The sequence below is a fragment of the Cynocephalus volans genome, chromosome 17 (assembly GCF_027409185.1).
Source record: "Cynocephalus volans isolate mCynVol1 chromosome 17, mCynVol1.pri, whole genome shotgun sequence".
In the NCBI taxonomy this organism is placed as follows: Eukaryota; Metazoa; Chordata; class Mammalia; order Dermoptera; family Cynocephalidae; genus Cynocephalus; species Cynocephalus volans.
The window spans coordinates 12,558,319-12,583,028 of NC_084476.1; the positions used below are offsets into that span (position 1 = coordinate 12,558,319).

The 24,710-nt window shown below is 37.3% G+C and overlaps 1 protein-coding gene and 2 pseudogenes across 4 annotated transcripts in view; 1 reads left to right on the forward strand and 2 right to left on the reverse strand.

Moving 5' to 3' along the window:
* Positions 1–24,710, forward strand: part of NR6A1 (nuclear receptor subfamily 6 group A member 1) — a 205,914-nt gene that overhangs the window by 118,870 nt on the left and 62,334 nt on the right. The window lies entirely within an intron of this gene.
* On the reverse strand, positions 1,202–1,573 carry LOC134366097 (protein LLP homolog; annotated as a pseudogene).
* Positions 15,026–16,886, reverse strand: LOC134366098 (deleted in azoospermia-like; annotated as a pseudogene).

Here is a 24,710-nt window from a genome sequence, read left to right on the forward strand (position 1 = left end):
AGAAGATTTTCAAATTAAGCTTTTTTTAAAAAATTTAAAATTATTTTTCATAGAAGTAAGAAGCAATTATTGAATCCTCACTCTGTGATGAGCATTTTAGGAGCTACTGAGAGGGACATTTCTTCTTGCTTCTGGGAATTCGTGTATATCCATAATGATCTTACCTTTAGCCAGACTGTATACAGGAGAAAAAGCATCTTTTATGTCAAATATCTTAAGTGCACATTTATTCAAAAAGTAAAAGAATTTTTAAAAGCAGTATACTTTGAGGGGAAAAGCCACTTTCTATTAGTATATAGCTACAGTGTGATCACTGGTGATTACTCCTGGAATCTTGCAGTCTTGGCACATTTTTACTGCCATGTTTATTGATTTAGTTGTGTTTTGGAGTTGGGTTCTGGCTGCTTTACTTACTAGCAGTAGCTATGGGCTAGTCTGAACATTGTTTTCCTTTTCTCTCCAAAGAGCGTGGTCCTTACTCTAATTCACATGATGCTTCAAGGATCAAATAGGGTAATGCAAGTACAAAGCATGTATGAGCATAAAATAAGGTGTGGCTTGTAAGGATATATCTTTTTTTAACCTTGTTTTAACAATTTTATTGTGGCATATTTTACATATCATACAAGGGTACTTCAAAAAGCTCATGGAAAAATAGAATTAAAAGATATACGAATCTTTCCATGAAGTTTTGAAGTACCCTTGTATAATTCACTCTGATTGTACAATTCAGTGTTTAGTAAATTTACCAGGTTGTATAACCATTACCGATCGGTTTTATTTTATTTTTTTGTAAGATCCACTGACGTTTTAATTTTAAAAATGATTACATAATAGCTTTCTTTAAATCTGAGTTCACTCAAATTTGTCAGTATAATATCATTTATCTTTACTGACTATAATTGCCAAGTTGTAAGAACAATTATAACCATATTAATGCTTGACAGAATTCTGAAGTTGGATAATACCTGGATATTGGGCGGTGTCCAATTAAAATATCAGTATAGCTTTCATTCATCAAAGAAAATATTTTATTCAAGTTCCCAGAACAAACTGAGAACTAATGTTAGGTTTGAATTTAAGAAAAAAGGCCAAGTTAAAATACGAAAGCAAATAGTTTTCACTTGTTGGGAGCTAAAATCAGTGTATACATTCTAATCAAACATTGGTCCCATGTGGCATTTTTCAAGTTTTTAGAAGTCTACCAGAACAGACCCTTCACTGCTTTCCCTGCTTTTGCTGCTTTTGCTTTGCTTTTTCCTTTTCCTTTCTCTCATTTTGACTTCAGCCTTTTCCTTGGCCTCTGGTGCATCCATACTGGTTACTCTCCATGCTGGTCTAAAATATCAATCTCAGTTTCATGTCATCTTCTTCATCTTTCACCACACATTGCATTTTCTCTTGGCAATGTTTGGGTTCCACCACGGTTCCTATTTCTTGAACATCTTTCATTAAAACATCACTGTATATTTTGAGAATACTTTTAAGTCTGCTGAGTTCTTTGGGGGCATTCTTTTTTTTTCTTTTCAACATGCATCTTCCCTTTCCACTTACTCTGTAAGCTGTTAGCCATGTTTTACCTGAGAAACACACAAGTGCACGTGCCGCCACAAGATCAAGCTGACTCTGCACTTCTGCTTTCCAGCTACCAATCTGTTTTAGAACATTTCCATCATTCCAATAAGAACCTTCATGCCCCTTTACTGTTAATTCTCATTCCTATCCTCAGATCCAGGCAATTCCTAATCTACTACTGTCTCTGTAGATTTGCTTTTTCTGGACATGTCATATAAATGGAATCATATAATATGTGTCTTCTTTCACTTAGCATGATGGTTCGGAGGCTTGTCCGTGTCATAACATACTTGTATATGAGTAATGTGAGTAGTCTGTTCCTTTTTTATTGCTGAATAGTGTTCCACTGTATAGACACATTTTGTCTATCTGTTCTCTAGTTGATGGGCATTTGGGTTGTTTTCAGTTTTTGACTATTATGAATAATGCTGCGCACATTCACATGTAAGTTATTGTGTGGACATATGTTTTCATTTCTCTTGGGTATAAGGATATATCTTTTAATTATAAAAGTACTACATGCTTGATCTGAAAAATTATCTATGGAAGTATAAAACTTGGTAAATCAAAGTCTCCTCCCTAATTCTATCCAGAGATGGTGATATTAGTAATAATAATTATTATCATCATCTGAGTTTTCTAAGCATTTGCTATATGGTAGATACTGTGCTGCCTTATATATATATATTTAATTCAATTCAATTATTTCTTATACATGTATATGAAATAATTGAGTTTTCATAATAATTCTTTGAAGATGACACTTTTTTCCCCAATTTTATTATGAATGAGGAAACTGAAGTTTGAGGATTATGTGTAGAGTCACACTTGTGGTAAGTGGCAAAGCCAAAATCTGAACCTGAGCAGTATGTATGTTCTTCCAGACTTTTCAAAATATGCAGTATTTTTAAAAATAAAAATTATGCTTATTTTGTAGCTTGCTTTATTTCACTTAATTTGTCTTACAGATTGTTCCATCATATATCCATCTTATTATTTTTAATGGTTGCATAGATGAATATGCCAGGATTTGTTTAATTCATCTGTTGTTAGAGGACTTTGAGTTGTTTTTATTTGTTCTCTGTTATGAACGGAGCTGTAGTGAATATTTTCATATAATACTTTGCTTTTGCTATTAGTTTTTTAGCACAAAATTCTAGAAGAGGAATTTCCAGGTGAAAGGGTTTAGACATTTGAAATCTTGGTGCTGTTAAATTCCTCTCCCTTCCAAATGGTAGTAAATAACTACCTCCACCCCCACTCCTACCCCATTACCCCTGGAATCAGGGTGTAAGAGAGCCTATTTTTCCACTCTCAATGATGCTGTATTATTTATTATTTTCATAATACAGGCTGTGATATATAGGTCATATAATGTTCCAGAGAGAAGTTAGCATTATCAGAGACAGTGATGAACAACTGTTAAATTAACAGTACTTTCCAGCCTTTCGATAGGTAAGGATGTGCTATTTCTGTATGCTCTCAAGAGCCAAAATATTGGAAGTAGCTCACATTTTAGTTCAGATTAATTTAAGATTACTCACTTGGTTGATCTAAAATAAATCAAGACATTTCAACTGTTCTTTCCTATTTCTTAAACCTGTAACCTACCTGCTCTGGATTTGTGCTTACCTTTCACCTCATGGCTGCCTATAGTATCCCTGCCTTGCCGCCAGCTCAGTTTAAAGTGAAGCCAAAAAGAGGGAATGAGAATTTACACATCTGTGATGGATAAGTGTGCTTGCCCTTTTCATTTAACAGAAACTGCCAAAATGAGGCCAACAGCCTAGTGCCTCCTTTTAGTCTCCCCAAGGGTAGGGCTCCAGTCATTTCCATTGCAGGCGAGATCTAAGTTGATAAAGGCTTGGCATGGTCCCTGTGGCCAGTATAGCAAGTATACACACCTGTTTAAGGGAAGGGAAGGTTTTCCATCATAATGCCTGTAAAGGAATCAAGGACACAGAGTGTTAGATGTTGCTAGTTGTGTATGATCCCAGTTGTCCTACAGAAGCTATGGTCTGCTATACCTCCCAAATCTTGGGACCCCTTATTAGTATGCTCTGTGGATTAGATGCAAGTCTGATCATCCCTTTCCTCTCCACTCCCCAGACTGGGTGTGTGCATCCTGTGGCCCTGTTATTGTGGGGGGATGCTGCCCTCTGCTGGTGGGCTATAAGACACCCACAGCAGTTTGGATGTGTCTGATCATTGAGGGAATTGACAAACTCTATGGAGCCAGAATCATAAAGCTTTCTATAGTCTCCAACTTTTTGAAAAAAGCCCTAAGACTTTTCCAATGAAAATGATTCGGCAAACATTAGAAAAGATACAAATAAACAGGTTTTTATTGTAGCATTGTCTGTAGTGGCAAAAGAATACCTAGCTATTATTAATAACACCTTGGTAGTCCAGCACTAGTTAATTGTGTTTCCACTCATGGGAATGCCTTCCAGCTGCTAAAACTGGCTATGTAAAAGACAAGAATGAAAATGTGAGTATTTATCACAAAACAGAAGCAGGCAGAATATACCAATTGCAGGTATGGAAGACATATCTTATGTAGGATAAAGGCTAACTTGGAATCTTCAAAACTAGTTGTCAAAGCTGAGATGATTTCCTTTGATGTTAATGTTGTTAGCAAACAATAGGGAAGGAGGAACTGGCCGAATGATTGACTGACTGACAGTCTTACTAAAATCTAGAATGAGTCTTTCAAAGTGTCCTGGCAAGGTCTAAAAGTCTGGTTTCTTATCTTCTTAATCGTCTTGGCTACTCTTCTATTGATGAGTATTTAGGTTTCCTCTGGCTTTTAAGAATTGTTACAAATGTTCCTGTGATCATCCTTATACATATATCTTTGTGAACATCTGCAAATATTTCTGTAAAATGGAGAGAAGGGGGGCTTTGGGTCAAAGAGTGTGTGCCGTTTAAATTCTGATAGATACTGTAAACTGTTTTCAAGCTGTACATTAACCACTGGCATTGTATGAGCATCCCCAGTTCCTTAAATCTTCTTCAACACTGAAATATTCTCAGTATTTTTCTCCCAATCTAATGGATGAAAAATGGTTTTAAAGGTTGTTTTATTTTGAGTTTTTATTAGCGACCTTTTCATCATTATCCATACTAATCATACATCTTTGCCTGATCATATTCTTTGTCCATTGGGGAGTTTGCTTATCTTTTTTTTACTGATTTATGTTTTATAAATACTAATATTTGAGTGTATAAGTATGGTAAATATATTTGGGGTTATTTGCCTTTCAGAAGTTGGGCTTTCATATATAGACGCAAATCTGATCATCTTTGCCTTAGGGATGTCTGTGTTTCATTTTATGTTTAGAGAGACACCCCCTCACCCCCCAGTAGTAAAATATACTGTATATTCTTTTATTTTTTCTTCTAATAGTTTTCTAGTTCAATTTTTTTGTGTATTTGACTAGTTTTTTTAATATCTCAGGAAATTCCTGTTTCATAGCTGTCAACAATATTTTGGCAAAAGAAAAAAGAATGAATTTTAATTCTGAAATATACTAAAAACCGAAGCAGTATACCCTTGTGGTCATGATTACTTTTGGGTTGTAACTTGGGACCAGGCTGCCATCTTCCTCTCCCTGCCTCCCCATTTAGGTTTGTCCTTTCCTTTACTATCTTTTTAAAAAATCCCAGTTATTTTTACTAACAGTAATAACTGTGTGGCACTTATGGCACTTATATTTATAAGATGTTTTCACAAACATTCTAATTTGTTCCACAGAACACTTCTGAGTTAGGACAATTGGTAACAGGTGAAGAAAGTAAGACTGCACAGGTAATAATTGGCAGAGGTTTTCTGGCTCCAGACATTCTATCTACTGCTATTTTTAGTTTTCTCAATTCCAAGAACATATGAATGTTGACCTATAATCATTCTTCTATTGTTTATCTCTTTGGAATAGACTTGTGGCTCAGCACCTGCTTACGGAGTTTAGCATCCTTCTGGAAAAAAAAATACAAAAAACCTTTATTATGTTTCGCAAGTGTTTGTTACGTGCTTTGTGAGGGAATGGAGAAAGTTAGAAAGTTGGGATAATTAGGACTATGAAGTAGTTGAAATAAATATATGTTGTTCTGATTTAATAGCCTCTTCTAGTTTCCTGTGCCTAGCCTCTATAGAATTTACCATGTACACATATGGGAATTTAAAAGTGCTATATGGCCCTTTACTAGACTGGAATTTCACTTCCAGTTCTATACCTGGCTCCCATTTTGGAACTTCATATATATATGCCTGCCTTGGTTACCTCTCAGGGGTCTGTCAGGTCATTTTTTGCTGAGTGTTAGTTTTCAAATCATCATGACTCTTGTAGTGAAGTACTTACGGTAAAACGTGCCCTATCCCTCCCGCTTTTTTGCTCTATCTATCTTTTTAATAAGGGCATTATAATGATGAAACTGCGTTCTATGCAATTTATAATGTCTTAGCCTAGAAGTTTAGCAATTTCTTTTCTTTTTCTGCATTCATCTGAGAATTCTCAGTGTTACATAATAAAGGATCTAAGCTCTCTCCAATTTTGTGTTAACTTGATCTGAACAGAGACATTCAAAGTGTATTTGTGTGAAAAATGAATTTCACCAGGACTGAGTAAACACCGTTAAAAGGGCAATACCAGACTTTGAATCCACAGTTACATCATTAGAATCAAAAGGGCAAGTAAGATTGTGAAGAGCTGTTTTCTAGGAATAAGCTCACAAGGATTGCCTTAATGCATTTGAGTGTTGCAAAGAAGACATGGTGAATGGGAAGGTCTGTTCTGGGCAGAGTTGTAGAGGCTTGAAAGGCATCCAAGCAAGTGAAAATTTCAATGTGGTGGCCAGTTTACTGAGGAAGGGTTATGATGATGTTATCTTTACAGTCATTTTTTGTGCTAAGCTAATTTGCAAAGAGGATTTCTGCTTATAGCAGTGGATTTTGTTCATGTCAAGATAAGCCTGAGGCAAATTTTTTTTTTTTTAGTATCTGCTCTCTCAACCCGTTGGACTTGCCTTTCTGGCTCCTGCTGACTTTATCCATCTCTCATCCCACAAAGCAACCATCCCCACCTGTCTTAGATTCTATCATTTATGGATTGAATATGGCAAGTAGCTAATCTGATAAACCAATCAGTGCTCTTAGGAGAATACCTTAGGGCCAGGTGTTAGGAGATAATATGAGTGCTAATCAAGATCTTCAGGAAATAAATTCTCTAACCTTGAAAGTTTTCCATTCTGGCTGGTGGGAACAAGTACTGTTCTTGGCTCTGTGTGAGCCCCAGATATTTTTCTCTCTACTCCTTTCGGATGGTTCTTTCCCTTGCCTTGGGTAATTTTCTCTTATACATGCACTGATCATTCCTCAGCAGATCTTGGTCTTGCTGTCTCTGGGTAGCCCTCTCCCTTCTAGCCCTCTGCCCTGTGAACTCCAGTCGCCCTGACCTCCTCAACTACCAGCTCCTAATCCTCCACTCTGGGAGATTATTGGGCTCTACCTGGGCTCTCCTTTCCTGTGCTCCAGCCTGGAAACTCTGTAGGCCATTGGGTGGGGTAGTAGCAGGGCTTACCATGTTTGTTTCTCCTCTCTTAGGAATCACTATCCTTTACGACATGAAATTCAGTACCTGAAAATTGTTGTTTTATATACTTTGGTTCCATAGTTGCCCCAGTCAGGAAGCTAAATCTGGTCCCCATTACTCCATCTTGGCCAGAGGTGCACAAGTCCACTTGCAAACTTTTATATACTTTTACATATACTTACGTTTTCATAAAAAGGATCAAACTGATCTTTTTTGACCAGTAAGGGGATCATAACCCTCGGCATGATGTGGTCTGCAGCACGCTCAGCCAGTGAGCACACCAGCCATCCCTATATAGGATCCGAACCCGCGGCCTCGGTGCTACCGCACTCTCCCGAGTAAGCCACGGGGCCGGCCCAAACTGATCTTTATTTTTTCATAAGCAATATGTTATGGAGTTCTTTACATGCCAATACATGAAAGATACCTCATTCTTTGTAATACCTATGTGTATTATGTAGATTTATTAGCCACCCTGTATTTATTACAAAATTTGTTTTGAGCTGTTAAAAATTTATTTAGCTGCTATATACAGTACTACATTGAATGTCTTCTCACTCCCACACAAGTATTTCTGTAGGATACATAACTAGAAGTAGAATTGCTTGGTTAAATATTACATGCATTTTAAAGGATGGCCTTGGTTTTAATAAATGCCAGAAATGACCTCTCAAAATATTTCAGTTTATATAATGATTGCGTATTGGACGATGCTAAGAAAAATCCCCCAAACTACTATTTTGCATTGACACTGATAAGACATTGGGGGAGTTTACCTTTTTCGTATTACAAGAATTTTAATTGAAATTGAATAATTTTTAAGTGTATGATTTCTTGGCAGGCAGATTCTTAGATTAATGTGATTTGCAACTGGCCCATCTGCTAACCCAGTTAAGTAACTTAGAACAGAGGAGTATTTCTAAGGTTACTTTGCATATTGTACAGATGTAAGCTTTCTCTTTCCACATATCTGGTACTATTTCCTTTGGTTGTAATACCATTTAAGTTCTGCAAAGATGCTTAGATGTCTGTTCAAGCAGTGTTATCAAGAAGAGGTGCTTGGACAAATTTCAATAAAAAATTTCCTGCAAGTCATTGATCTCTCCTCAAGCCTAGCTAGACCTGGTTTTCCAGGCTTTCCACACACACTGGTTTGTCCTCATACAGCTGAGCCCATGATGAGTTCTAGGAGGGTCTACATAAATCATGCCTTTTGTCCCAAATGAAGGTCAGCTTCCAGGAATCTAGGTGGACTCTGAGAGTGAGGGGCAGAAGAGAAGAATGGTTCAAGTCACCAGTTGAAATACATCCTTTCTTACTTGACATCTGGTTTTCATTTGGAAACCTTATCAAAAAGCAAAAGGCTCTGAGATACAATGAGCTGAGCAGTTTAGCTGCACAGCTCAGCTATCACTTCCTCTGGGAAGCCCTTCTAAACTTTCCATTTAATCTGTCAAATAATCAAATGTATATTAGGCACCAAGAACACAGTGGTGAGCTGCTCCCACCCCAGCTGAGACAAGCACCTCTTCTCTGAGCACACCTTGTATTTTGCCCCTCTTCTAAGATATATTTCATTGTCTCTCCCACTGGCTTGAGCTTCTCAGGGACAAGATCTTGACTCAGAATAGGAGTTGCTCAATGTTGAGCTGTTCTGAATGCTGAATTTTTTGTCTGTAATTCTGGAGCAAAGAAAGGAGAGTGGTCTTTGATGGCTACTCTGGGAGATTCTGCCTCACAGATATCTGAGCAAGCATTCTGTCTCACTAATGGGCCTGAGGACAAAGATTCGTATGGAGAACCTGACTCACTATGCCTGGGAGTAAGGAAAATAGTAACTATTGCTAGGTTTGCTGGGCCCATGATAGGTACTTAGTAATGTGGTAAGTATTTTATATACATTTTTTACCAAAATGGCCTGATCCCAATTTTTTGTAAGGGAAATGAGGCTCAGAGAGATGAAGAAACTTACTGTTTCTTACCAAGGGACCCTGAACATGTTTAACTCCAAAGCCCACCATACCTGCATCCCCTTTCCCCACAGTAAGTTTGGAGGAAGGCTGAACTACTGAATGGGTCAGGAAGAAGATTCTGTACTTCTAGGTAATGTTTTAAAATAGCCCTCTAACCTGAGATTCAGAAAGGAAAAGTTATTTGGAGTCAAAAGCACATCTCCCTTCAGCTTGGTATTGGTCACTTTGAAATGTCCAGTTAGAGTTAAAATAATCTCTCCAACATTATCCCCCACAAAAGGTTTTGCAACAGTTTTTCTGTTTGTTTTCAGCTCTTTATCTAGCTTGCTTATGAATAATATGTCCTCCACTCCCCTACAGAGTGGTTAGTGTCCTGAGTCAGCTGCTGTCATCAGCAGGGTTAACCACACGCTCAGCATACTGCCTCATGTCCTCAGAAAAGTTTAATGAGAAATAGCCCAGTGTATGAGATGAGCACTCATATACTTCTGGTACATTTTTTAGGTGGGCATTTTGGCAATACCTATGAAAAATTCAAAGGTACATATATTCATTTAGCTATCCACCTCTAGCAAATACGTCCCAAGAAACTAATTAGAGTCAGTCAAAGATTAATGTATAAGGTTCTTTGTCATAAATGTTTTTAAGATATTGAAAAATTTGAGGTAACTCAAATGTCCAGCTAAAATGTATTGTTTAAATTATGCAACATTTATTAATAGAATACTTTGCTGCTGTTAAATATAATCTTTACAAATAATTATTAAAGATATTATATAATACATATTTAATATATTGTACAATATATTGTATTAAAACTTATATAATATTAAAAATAATTTAGTATTTAATAACATTGACGGATATGCTGAATGAAAATTCAGAATATGCATAGAGAAAACTATGCACAATATATTCCAATTTTATAAAAAAATAATATGTATATACACACACAGAAAAAAAAGACGGGAGGAAATACACCAAAATGTAACTGTTACTAGAAGTTCTATCTAGATAGTGGGATTAAAATTGTTTTTTTCTTTATATTTTTTATGTTCCCTGCTTTTTTTCCCTACTGAACGTGTATTATTTTATAAGAAGAAAAGAAACTTTATTCTAAGTAATATTAACTGTAAGTTAATAATTTACTGTCTGCCAGGCATTGTATTGAACACTTTTTTATAAGATTATCTCTTTCAGTTCTCACAGAGACTCTATGGGGTAGGTAATACTAACAACTTGCTTTACAGATGAGGAAATTAAGACCAAACTTATGCAGTTTACCTAAAGTCACATAGCTAGTCAATTTGCAGGATACAAAATTTAAATCTAGATTTAACCCTATAACTTGTTTGCTTAACCTCTCCTTTGTTTTATCTTCCTGTAAAAGAAATAAAAATAGTCCTGTGAGTAAGAGAATGAGGGCTGAATTCTAGTTCCAGAATGTCCAGGAACAGCATGGAAGGTTTATTGTCCCTTGTACTGGAGTATGTATCCCAATCTCTGATATCTCTGTTCCCTTTACTCAACATGCTTAAAGGTCAAGCTGCCAAAAATCTGAGTTCCAAAGTTCTGGGTTGGATGATATTTCAGGATTCAACGGAGAGGAAGGTGAGTGAATATACACAGAAAAGCAGTAGGTACTTGAAAAGAGGGCAAGGAAGCAGTGGTAGGTTGACCCTATTGATAGAAGGTGCCCAAAGCCTTTGGAGTCAGACAGGATGCCATAGGGGTAGTGAGGGTAAACCCAGTGGTCCTGGAATTCGCTAAATTCTCTCACTGACATGTGAGCAAAACGTGTTGTTAAGGATAATTTTAGTTGCTTTGAGCTATGTACTCACTCTTATTTAACCAATAACTGCGGAGTAACTCTTCCCATTTAACAGATATAGAAACAGAGCTCAGAGAATTGAGGTGCCTTGCCCCAAGTTTACAAAATTAGTGCATGTTATGTAGTTGGTATTTGATTCCAAATTTGACTCTAAAGCATGTAATTTCAGGCTACCTCCTTTTTTAGTTAGCTGTTTCTGTAGAATTTTGGGTTTCTTTTTTAAATTCATCAAACATGAGTAAAGTACCTATATGTGCTAGATTCTATGGTAGGTGCCAGAGATGAATCAGACCTTGTCCCTTATTCTTGGAATGCTCATATAGCCACGGGCAGACAGGCACACAAAGGGATGAAACATGGGAATTCATGGGATTGGAAACTTTAGGGCAAGGAAGAATTGGGGAAGATTTTTTTTAAAGATGTAATGCCTGAATTAGCTGAGAATTAAATAATTCATGGAAACTAGCCAGGCAGTAAGAACAGTACATGCAAAGGCACAATAAGGAAACTGCAAATAGCATTATTTATTGAGAGCATTGGGAATATTAAAAGGGAGAGTTTGGCAAAAGGCCCAATCAGTAAAGCCCTTGTGAGCTTGGGAAGGTGCTTTATTCTGAAGGCAGTGAAAGCAGGAGTGTCACTGTTCTATTTGTTTTAGAAAGCAGCCAGGGTGGAGAACAGATTGGGCGGAATGGTGTGAAGGAAAAAAATAGGAACTAGCAAGACATACCTATAAGGAAGCTATTGAAATAAGCCAGATGGGAGGTAATGGGGGCCAAGACGAGGAGAGTGGAGATGAAAACAGATGGATTCAGGAGGATTTGTTTGTTTTAGTTTTTATAGAACAATCATAGAAGTGTATAAAGTAGTATAATGAACCCATGTGCTCAGCTTCAACAACCATCTTCCAGTGGCTAATCCTGTTCCACCCACACTTCCACCCACTTCCTCCCTTTCTATGTAATTTTGAAGCAAATCTTAGGTATCATATTTCATTTGTTAATATTCCATATGTATCTCTAAAAGATTTTTTTAAATCTATAGATTTCTTTTCCATATTTTTCCTTCTAATTTAATTTTAGGAATTGGATGGTTTGTCTTGTATTTACTACAGCCCAGATTTTACTGATTTCATCACTGTGATATAGGCGAACATGTTCCTCTGAACTTTGTAGTTCTTTTATTTTAGAAGATGGCTCTAGAGGCTTGATCAACTTAAAGCCTTCAGATTCAACATTTTTGGTAAGACTACTTCATGTGGGTGTTGAGTTCTTCTATCAGCAGATATATGCTGTCTTGTTCTCTCTTTTTGTAATGTTAGCAGCTATTGATGATCAATATCTAGGATCTATTATTTCATAGTAATATTCTAATTCTAGTATTTCTGTTCATTAATTAGCTGGAATGCTTCCATAAAGAGACATTTTTCCTATGGTATAATTCATCTAGGAAAGGCAGGGTAAATACTTGATACTTCCCTTTATGTAATAATTTATAAAATAATGTGTTGGTTTCCTAGCATTCTTCAGTGGTAACAAATTAATTTTTTTAGTGACATTATTAACTCATGGATTTAGACATTTGTGTTTTAGTTGTAATTATTTTTTTAAGGATGCTGAAATTGTTCCATCTTTGGTTAGTGATACTTCTTCAAAGTGGCTGATTCAGCAGATTTTTAGGGGGTAGAAAAGACGGGATTTATGACAGGTTGAATGTGGATGAGGTTGAAGGGGAGAAAGGAGTCAAGGAAAGAGTCCCAGGATTTTGGCTTGGGTGGTTGATGCCATTCACTGAACAGGGAGCTGAAAAAGAGGAACAAGTTTTAAAGGGAAGTTGTCTGGACATGTCTGAGGTGCTTATGATAGATATATCTAGGTGGAGATGGCCCAGAAGGCAGTTGGATATGAGGATGCAAGGCTCAGAAGAGCAGTCTGTGTCTCCAGGACCAAGGGTAGGGCTTAGTTGCTATGTGTAGTTGACTCAGATTGTGATTTTGTGTGTTATATTTTGTTTGATAAAAAAATCAATCCTTTTGCTAGCTGGAGCCAGTTTCTACCCCAGAGAAGACTACCAAGCCCCCATTGCTTTTCCTTTTCCTTCTTCCTATTCTTAGAGAGGTTCAATCTCTAGAAGAGTAGGAAGGATAGAATTGGTTACAGGTAGGATTGCCACTTGGCTGGTTTGCAACTGGTTCTGTTAGTTTTCAGATTTATTATACCCAATCCCTCAATTAGAGGAGAATTCTGTGTTATGGGTATGACTTACTAGAGTGGGAATTGGGGGTAGGAGAACTGGTTTTGGCTTTGCAGGAACGGCCTATGGCAGTCTTTTTGTGAATATTTGTTTTGTATTCCTGAAGGATTGTCTTTCCCTCTCCAATGTTCCTGCTCTCTGAAGCAATTTCTCTCCTTTCTTCGGTCAACAAGCATTCATTGAGCACCTGCTTTATGTCAAGCACTGGGGATATGGTGGTCAGCAAAAATATGGCGCACAGTCCTTGCCTTCATATAGCTTGGAACCTAGTGGGAGGTATATGTGTTGTATATGTTAATCAGAAGCTCACCAGCAACATGTGATTTCACACTAATACAGGAGCCCAGCAAAAAGGACATTGGTCAGGAGTCTTTAACTACCAGTGCTGTGACTTCATTGTTGGAAGATTTAGTGTCAGGTAGGCTTACAAATCAGAAAATGTGTGTATAACACAGGGCCTGACACATAGGAGAGATTGTCTATGGGGGAAAACCTCCTGCGAGGTGAGATGAAAGAGAAAATGTGAAAATGAAGTCAAATATGAAGTTTAAGAAGTTAAACAAAAGCACTGCACCCCATCCACACAACATATGTACCAAGAGTCTTCTAGTTCCTTTAACATATTACAAATGCATATAATATATGCTAAACCCAAGAGTGAACCCTGGGATTACTAGGTCTTGACTCTTTGGGGTACACTTAGATTAATAAAAATATTAGGTGATATGTATTGTTGTGGTATACAAGGATAGTTCAAAATTTGTGGAAATATGGAATTAAAAAATAATGTGAATCGTTCTGTGAACTTTCTGAAATACACTTGTGTTTTAGGGATCCAGGCAGCATGGGTAGAGGGTATGATTTGATTCTGTCTGATTTGAGGGCTGGGAGAATAGTCTTAGCATATTTCACAGAAGAGGTGGGTTTTTTTTTTTTTTAAGTTTTAGAATTCTTTAATATCTATATTTTGCACAATTTAAGATACAGCCATTGAGTTTAGCATTTGAAGGAAAAAAATTTTAAAAGAAAAAGGAGAATGGTAACTCACTGAGAAGCTTATGTACCTAGTAAAGCTTAGTTTGGTCTTGTATTCTTTAAAAAAAATTATGCCCAGAATTTTAATTATCCTAATTACCATCCCAATCAAATAGGATATAGAAGCATAGGTTCAAGATAAAGGATAAAATATTTTGAATAAACTAAGATCCACTGATTAGACTGTTTGTTTAAAATCTGTTTTACTAGGTTTAGGTAAGAAAGACTTCAGTAAAACTAACTATATCTTCAGTTCCACTGATTAAAAATGCAGTTTTTAAAATTCCGTTTTTATGGTAAATTTCTAGACAAATCATAAACGCAAAGCACAATGTTGTACTATTCGTGGGTACTTGTTGGAGAAGTGAAATGCTTATATTCAAAACATCAAAATTCTGACCTTTCAAAATAGGTTTTTTAAGACAATTTTTTGAAAGTCAGTATTTGCTTTAAACTCTTAAAACGCCTATTTCAGTAAAAAAAAAAAAAGGTCTTGCAGATAAACTTTAAAGTTATTCCTTTCAGTTTTAATTATTTTTTACTTTCAGCTATATATTCAACATGGAACCAGTTTCTAATTAAACATCTAATAAAGAACAGTTTCAATGTAAAATAAAACTAGACAATCTAATATAACTTGTACAGAAAACCTGAGTGTGACTTATCAAATTAAGAATTAAATTCCTATAATAGTGAAAAACTTTCAGCTTTTTCGTAATATTCAAAACCAGCAACTTCCCATGAGACTAGAAAATTAGCAGAGAGAATCAAACAGATTTAAGCACTGCCTGACTTCTTTTAAAGTGATGCACTCTTTTATCCTTGAAGTAGTCATCTTGAGTAACAAGAGAGTTTCTGTCTGTTCTCTGGATTTAAATAGACAAGATACCACTGTCTGTATGCTTTGGTCCACAGATTTCTTTTGTGGGCCATTTCCAGAGGATGGAGTAGCTTCGTGAACTGAGCATTCATTTGGCAAAACTTCAGCTCCTGGATCAACTTCATTACAGTGGTAGTTAACAGTTGTGTAAGCCAGAGGTATAACCTAACTCCTTTGTTCCCCAGCAGGCCACTGCAGTGGCATCTGATAATTATATACAGGCAGCTGATATCCAGTGATGACTTGAAGTGGTGACCTTGGATAAGGACGATATGCCTGAATGTACTAAGTTATAGGATTCATCATGGTTGGAGGCTGCATATAGGTTTTGGTGTTTGGATTACTCCAGACACTCTGAATCTGTGGTGGAGGAGGAGGATTAAAAACCAAAGGATATATAGGGCAGGCCCGTGGCTCACTCGCAAGAGTGCAGTGCTGATGACACCAGTGCCGCGGGTTTGGATCCTATATGGGGATGGCTGGTTGGCTCACTGGCTGAGCGTGGTGCTAACAACACCAAGCCAAAGGTTGAGATCCCCTTACCGGTCATCTTTAAAAAAAAAAAAAAAATCAAAGGATATGGAGGCATGTGATAAACACATAAATTTTGCTTCCTGATTGCAGGGCCCATTTTCAGCCTTTTACCATGAAATTTTATCTGCGATTCTACTATCTTCTGCACATCCACATCATTATAAAATGAAACAAATCCATAGCCTTTGGAAACACCAGTTTGATCCGTGATTATCTTCACTTTTACTGAACCATATCTAGCAAAGAAACTTCTAATTTCAGTTTCATCCATCCTAGCATCAGTTCTACCAACAAAAACGGTGTTTGGCATGATTTTCCTTTCTGGTAAAAACGAAGTTGTAGCTGATGAGGACTGGGTGCTGGCCTCTCTGGAGATGATTGAGTTTGGAGTCTCAGGATTTGCAGCAGACTTTGGGGTAAGTTCATGCCTCTCAGGACCAGATTAAACTTTCTTTTTCCTGATTCTCTCAAAAATGCGGCTGGTAAATGAACATTTTATAAGGCCTCGTGGTAGTGGAGGAAGAAAGGCCTGTGCTCCATGCTCGGCCCTCGCTGGTTGTGGCTGTAGAGTGGCCAGCTGAACCTGATCTCTGTCCTGGAAGACTGGCCTGGCTCGGTCTTGCGTGGGCAACTCCCCAGTTACTTGTCCCCACATAGGCCCTGGCCAGGCTGCACGACTGCTGGCCTGAGACTCCTGTAGGCAAGGAGGTGATTCTTAAATTGAGTCCCAGAAGGATAAGTGGGAGTGGAAGCTATAAGGAAGTAGTGAAAAGAATTATTCCAGGCAAATGGAATAGCTTAGGATATTTGTACTACAAGTGAGTTGGTATGGCTGGAGTGATGGGTACTTAATGGGGAGTAATGGGAAGTGAGCTGGAAAGGTCAACAAGAGCTGGATTGTAAAGGGCCTTAGGAATGTAGACCTTTATAGGTGCTTGGGAACCTTTGGCTGGACTCAGTGAGGTCATGCCACAGTCATGGGAGGTGGGGGTGGGGGTATCCTGTAGGTTTTTTCCCAGAGTCCTCACACAGAACTAAGATCCTTGTGAGCAGAATACTTTTCTGGTGTCATATGACTTTGTCTCTAGGTTAGGTAGATAGATGGGTAGACAAATGAGACAACCTGAGAAGTCAGGGCTGAGGCCAGAATCTACCTGTAAACTACTGGGCTTCAGGTGATCTTCCTTTTTAGGAGCACCAAAGGAGAAAGACATCTGTCCATTTGCACTCCCCCAAGTTTGGGACTTGCTTTTTACTACTTTGATCTCTTCTACTTTAGCTGCTCACGTGCTTCACAGCAGTTTGAGTTGTTGCTATATTCAGAGCTATGGAATTTGCATTAATCTCTGGGCTGATCTGGGTGAAGAATTGTGAAGAAGGTAAACAGGCAGTGGTGCCATATGGGATAAATAAGCCCCAACTTGTTTAGACTTCTCAGAGAGGTACAGTAGTTGCTGGCTGAATTCATGTTTGTGTGCTATGTACCTGGTTTGTTCCGTTTCTTTTCATTCAAAAGGGACTGATTATATATACTATAATCTCTTCTTGATTGTGGTACTTTAAAAATTCATGCACAAAATCTTGACTGGGGAATTGTGAGACTTTTTAATGGAGAAAAGGCTCACCTTTTCCAGGTTTCTCAGTTTGTGGGTGGCAGTCACAAATTGAGTGATTAAATTTGGGTGGGTAGACAAATGAAACAACCTTAGAAGTCAGTCTGAGGCCAGAGTCTTCCTGTAAACTATTGGGCTTCAAATGGTCTTCCTTCTGGGGAACACCAAAGGAGAAAGACTGTATTTAAGTTTCCTTGCTTATCTCAGAAATGTCTTTTTACAGTTGATTTGTTCAAATCAGGATCCAAACAAGGTTAATACATTGCATTTGATAGTTATATATAAGGCTATTCTTAAAGCACACCCTTAGTCTTTTCTTCCACAGTCAAATCATATTACTGTTCTGCAATGGAATTAAGTCCTGACTTCATAGCATTGGCATAACATACTCTTTTTTTTTTTTTTCTTCTTCTTCTTGGGTGGCTGGCCAGTGTGGGAAACCAAACCCTTGACCATAGTGTTACAAGGCCCCGCTCTAACCAACTGAGCTAACTGGCCAACCCTGGCATTACATAGTCTTTTGAGATCTTTCCCATTTTACCTATCTCTTCAGGTGCTGAAATACCTTTTCTACTTGTCTACTTGTGGAACTCCAAGGTTCAGCTCAAATGTAATGCCCTCTCTGTGGCACCCCACTCCAATTTAATGAATTATTTCTTCATCTATGTTTCCCTAACACTTTCTTGGGTAAGAAAGTTTGTCACAGCACTCATAACATCATATTGTCATTGATCTGTTTAGTGTATTTGCACTACAGGTGAGTTGGTATGGAGGGATGTGAAATGAGGCTGGAGAGTTCATCAGATGATGAGCGAGGATCACATAATATTCATTTATGTTACCATAACCATTAGTGCCTAGCTTCTAGGAGACACTCAATGAGTGTTTGTAGAATTGGATGAAAAACCTCAGTTTCTGGAATATTTTATTTTAATTTCAATCTCTGAGTTTTTTCCTGAACTATGAGTTTTTTCCTTTCCAACTCCAGGAGAAGGCAAAACTGGAAATCATATCTAAGTATGTTCTTTGTTGCTCCCATTCTTTTTCTGCATTCAGGATGTTTACTTGTTAGTTCCAGGTACTATGGACTTCATTTGACTGTGATTTGATTGTTCCTGTTTAGTTCAATTAAACTCTTTCCCTTACCATAGGAAATGTCTATATCAAGTATCTGACAGATGAGAAGCAGAGACCCTGGGCCCTTGTTTTTTTTTTTTTTTTTTTTTCTTTTAATCTTTGCAAGGTTAAAATAAGGAACTTAAAACAATTTCTGCATATTACTGATTTTTTTTAAATGGAAAGAGGTCACCATCCATGAGAGTTACCACATGGGTTTCACTTTGCATCATCTTTCATTGAAAGCATCTTAAAAACAAATAAGGCTGAAGTGATTCCAGTGATCTTGTCACCACTAGAATTGCTCTTTTGTTTTACGTGGAAGGACTATCTGCAGTAGTCTTTGAAAGCAGCTATCTGAATAAGCAAACAGGTGGGAAATGATGTTAAATAGGACATCTAAAAGGATGCTTTGCCTTTTTCTGTCCTCCAGATATGGGATATAATGGAAGAAATGAGGGACTAGGATATTTTGTTTTCTTCTCAGTTGGTCTGATGACTTCTGCCTCTTTCTTTGGGCCTCAGTTTCTCCTTCTTTGAAATGAAAGTGGAGCCAATATCTTGCTGATTCACTAGGGTTCCACCATTCGTTATTCGGACTCAATTAGAAACAGTATGTAAATGCTGCATATGTCTGGATGAAATATTTTGTTCATTTACTCTTTTCTATATTCCAAATCTAATATTAGCAAGTAGAAAATGCTGCTGATTTCTTATTTTCTTTTTTCCCCTTCCTGATCATAAATTCTAGGAGTCCTTTTAATCTTCTTAAATTACTTTTCTTCATTTCTTCATTTTTCTTCATCTTCTTAAATGCTTTTTCTTCATTTTTCTGCAATTGTTTTTGACAATCTTATTGGGAGTCCTAGTTAAGATTTAGTTTGTATTTTGCATTCACCTGGGCAGCGAGGTACCATGTTCACCTTCTCTTCCCCCTTCCTCCCAGTAGAGCCTATAATGGGCTCTCAAAAAACCTGTGGGACTGAGAATGCTGAAGAAATCTGGCTCTGTATCCAAAGATAAGACTTACCTGTCTTTTTAAACTATGTTAAAGATTTGTTCAAAGATTATTAGTAAAACCCACCCTTAAAAATCAAGGTCTCTGCTTCAGTCTTGATACTAGGAGCAAAACTAATAGCTCTGCATTTCATCATTTCCTGCGAAGGTTAGTACAACAAAACAGAGGCTTACTATATACCTCTGTTGTATGTGCAGATACTAAGTTCTGATAAACCCATATCCTTCAGGGAGACAGAGATCTGCCCTTTGAATAAGTGTTTCTGATTGGATAGCTTTTTGCTGGTGGACCTTTCCTTTCATTTTTTTTTTTTTACCCTTCATTCTATTTGTAGTCACTTTACTAAAATTATTTAAGAGCTACATTAAGTTCTGCAGGGATTGAGAAGAAAATCTTTGTTAATCTCTTGTATGGATGGGCATGGGGGTGGGAAAGGTGGTCAATGTGTGTTAGGATAAGGTATGTTGTGGCAGTGACAGAACATTTATTTTTATGTCTTTTTTTTTTTTTTTTTTTGCTGGCTGGAACAGAAATCAAACCCTGGACCTTGGTGTTATCAGTACCACACTCTAATCAACTGAGCTAACCAGCCATTTATTTTTAGACAAATGATAGCCTTTTTTCTCCTCTATGTCATTGGTCACTTTCTCTTTAGGCCCTACTTTGTAAGATGATCCTAGTGCTCTCTATTGGTTAGAAAAGCCCTCTAGTAGTGGTGGTAGAAATATTTGCCATTAAATTATATGGCTGCCAAGTAACAGATTCCACTCCTAACCCAAGAAGGGGCTCTCCTTTTTTCTTCTGGAATACTGCTTTGAAGTGTGCCTGGCCTTTAAGTTATTCTTAAAGCTAAGCTAGAGAGGAAGGGAGATTTCATAGAATGAAACACTGCACAGTTATAAAACATTTATCCTTGGGAATCAGTTTCTCTTTGGGCCATTCCACCTTCTCAGTAGAACTTGCCCTTTTACTGTGTTCTGTTATCTCAATGAATAGCTGAATGTTAGTCATCATGTGTCATTAGCATATAGCTCAGGTTTGCCAGCCACTGCAGCTCTGTGGCATGGTGTGAGTGTGTATATGCACACCCAGTGTTATGCATGTGCTTTGCTGTGTGTTGCTGGTATGGCTCATGAATCAGGGAGGCTAAAGCATGATGATTGCTTAAGATCTTAGAAGTTTTAGAGGAATGAAGCAAGAAGCTTACTTTAAAGTAAGGTGTATGGTTTTGACTGGGGGTGGGGATGGAATTTTTTTACCTTTGCTTTATAAAAGGATTTTACACACCTCATTTCCTTTCTCCACATTTTTTTAAACTAGTGTGTATGACCAAGACATGGAAATGAAGGGCTAAAGTGTGCCGTGCAAACAACTCATAGCTCCAATTTTAATTTTCGCAGAAGAATTTGCCTTGTCATTGTTTATTATAATGACAAAAAGCAGGGAATCCCACGCCTGATCTACCCCATCCCCACCCCCAACACATGCTTAACATGAAGTTTTTGTTTTGTCTTTTCCTTGGGGCGGAGGTTTTAGCTCTAAATTTTTTAATACAGAGTATAAAATAGTGCTTGAAAAAAAAGAAGAAAAAAATTCTACATACTAGAAGTTTTTAATTTTAGGATCTCAGCTTACAGAAGACTAGAGGAAGATTTCCATTAAATATTCCCATAATAGTTTTCAGAGAGATGTGCTAGGCAGTATAACTAAAGAAAATAAGTCTATCAGTTCCACTTAGATAACCTTTGGTAATAAACGAACTCCATACACGTTGTGACCTTAGAGCCTGAACTTTGTAATCACATGACTAGCTTGTAAACTGACCTGTGAGGGTGACTGTTGTAGTCCCGGCTTAGAGAGAGAATTGACCAAGTGTCGGAAGGGTGGTCATCAAGCTGGACTTGTCCTGTAATCTCTCTTTCTTCATGGCTGCAACAGAACTTCCCAACAGACTTGGAGAAGCATGAAATGGAGACATGGGAAGGTAAGGCAACTGATTGTTTAAGTCTGGGATCTAAATCTGAAGTTTAGAAATTTTCTTTGAAGGTTTAGAAAAAACAGCCTTGAAGGAGAAGGGAAGCAGTACACAGGCAGCTGTTTTTTGTATCTTGGCAGAATTCAGCCAACGAGTCTTCATGTACACAGTAACTGGCTGTAAATGTTTTGGAATAGAGAAAAGAGATGAAGGAGAAATGTAATGAATTGATTGTTGTCGTTGATGTTTTTAAGAGAAAGAGCAGGAAAAGGGGGTGGGGGGATGGATTTAAATTTTATAGTGACATGAAAAAAATTTTTAAACTTCATTTCCCATTCTAGCACATAGGTGATATTTACATTTTTAAAAATGTTATCTACCTGTTGACAGAATTTGTCTATATTTTAAATTCCTTAATCCAGTTCACCATCTGTCGAAGACTTATTTAGTACTGTTAATTATAGATAGAATTGGGGTCATGAGGCCATTGATAAGGCAGCCTCATTTCCTTTGGGGGAACTTAGATGTTTTATAGTTTGGGTGTAAGCCATTGCTAATTTCTTTTTAAGTGGGTTATTTTTTAAATGCATAAATTTTCTCTGTGTGTGTATATGCAATTAATAGAGATTAGTGTTGTAATTCGTTTATTTGGGATAGGCTCCTACATATGTGAGAAACCCCAGTATCCCACAACATTATTATTTGGGCCAAGAAAGACATGTACAGCTGAAGAAACAGTTAAAAGATGAGTCTTAATATTAGAGATTTGCTGTGTTTATAAAGTAGTCTAAGAGTTTGATTTCTTATAGGCAAGCACTGCTGAGCTATAGCCAGAAGAGTTCCTGACTGTTTGAAGCAGTTGATAAATTTCTAGGAATGGCATTAACCCTATGAAATAGCTAGTCCTGGAAAACCTTCCTAGCTCTTTGCAGCATGGCTAACATCTGCCATAGGCAGCTTTGCAGTTTCATTCTCACTGTGGGGCTGCACAAACCAGGGAAGCAGGACTCCTGTCATAATAGCATTCTTCTTTATAGTAATACTGGCTCTCCTCCTCCCTTATATGTTGTCCCTCAGCACCTTATACATGAGAATTATCTCAGTGGTTTTTATGTAAGTTAGTAGAAATGAAAGGCAGCTTGTAGAAATTACCAATTACATATAAGACCTGTTATTTTTATCTTGAACAACTTCCGCTCCTTCCCCAATATGCACAGAGATTCTTTTTTAAATAACTATTCTGGATATGCTGGCTTTTCCAGAAAGGAGTAGTTTAAGAATTAAAATTTGCTTTGCATCCATTAGACAGGAGTTTGGGGACAGGGAGAGGTACCAGAGCAGTAGTAGTTGTATGAGTTTGGAAGGGGTAACCCTGGAGGATTTAGATTTTTTCAACCAGCTTGAATCTCTTAGTGATATGTAGTCCATCAGCTCTGAAAGAGGAAAATGGTTTGCACAGAAAGTTTTCTCCCCGTTTGTATTTAATGAAGGATTGAAACTTTGATTTTTCTTAGCTGTTCAGTGGCAGAAAATTATGGTACTAAAACAAGAACTTTCATAGAACAAGAAAGCTAATTAAAATTTTTCACCTGAATCTTTCATATAAAATTCTATAAAGTAAGATGAATTATCCCTGCTGAAGGAAGTCTTTGGAAGCTTAAAAGGCAAAATCAACTGCTTACAAAAGAGGCCAGTGAAAACACTACTGTAAAAAAAAAAAAAAAAAAAAAAAAATGCATTGCCTGGTTTTAGATATTGGGCCCTTGTCCATTTAAATTAACCTTTGTCACAGCTGGGCATACAAATGTTTTGTTTTAGTTCACAGAGGGTTAACTCTATTCAAGCTTTCACTGTGGCAGGCCTGATCTGTGGAGTCATACAATCTGGTCTTTCAGCCCTGCCAGTCGCTAGGCAGGAAGTCTTATTTCTTAAGCTATCTTTCAGAATGGGGGTGGGATTTGGAGAAAGGTGGGGGAAGGGCCTTGGAGCATCTGTAAGGATCAATAACAGAGAGAGAGAGCCGCAAGAGAGGCCATTGTGCACACTTCAAGATAGATGCAGCCCTTGTGCATGGCCTCTGTCTGGCAGGACACCTAAAACCAAAACAATGCCACCAAATGAATTCTCTGTGAAAATTAGATTGCTGCTTAAAGGAGAAAAAATACTTGAGTGCCCTTTCAACATTTGGGAATATACTCATTCCTCAACTTGCAAAGATTAGGCAACCCCCACTAGAAATAACTCCAAATTGATTTTTAAATGCCTTTTGTCCTCATGCTAATACTATATTGAATTGGAGAGGGTGGTCATTTTGGTCTTGGAGAGGGTGATCATTTTGGTCTTGCTCATATGCATCAAAACAATGAGTAATCTCTCTCTTTTTATTTCCTTCCTCCTTTTCTCCCTCCCTTCCTTTCTTTTGCCTCCCTTCCTTCCTTCCTTCCTTTTTTTCTTTTTTATTCTAATATTTGCTTTACCATATTTGTTTTGGAGGCATCATTAAGGGAATGATAAAAAACGAGATTTAGTTAGGATTTGAGTAACACATGTGTGAAATCCCTCCTCCAACAGCTGGTATTGGCTCTTGAAACTTCAACTGAGCTAAACAGATGCTCTTAGTGTGTTGTTTTGAGATTATTTAAACCAGACTTATAGTCAAGAAAAATATCAAAAATCATGTCTTATTTTAACATGCATTGAAGTTGTGATAACACACCACATCTTAATATATATTATATGGGTGTTAAACAGAAATATCTGAGTGTGGGAGAGTGAGCAATTCTGCCAATGAAATTGTGATTTTAAAAGCACTCCCATGTTGTTCTTTTACTCCAGTCCAGATTTTCATTTTTCAAATTCCTCTTTCCCAGATCCAATTGTAACATTACTGCTTTACTGTATCCTTTTCCAGAGGACTAAGGCAATAACTCAATAGGTACTTTTATGATGCAGATTCTTTATGGCAGTTGGAAAGAGTAATGGAGTTATTTCTGCTTCTTTTTCACTCAACCTCCAAAGTATTGGTGACAACTGATGGTAACAGCTGAGAAAAATGGAATCATAAACAGCTTCTAATATTCTCCCAATATGAAACCTTCAGGAATAAATGCATAAACCAACTGGGGGGTCCATAATGTGACATGCAGACAAATGGAAATGGAATAAGGGGAGTGGGGGAAAGATTTTTATTTGAAATTAGCATCAAGTTTAATTTATTTAGGCTTCTTGTATTGAGATCTGACATATTCTGGACTATTTTAAAGCTAGAGAGAACACTTAAACACTTCACAGATCATCTGGGTATTTTTAACACATA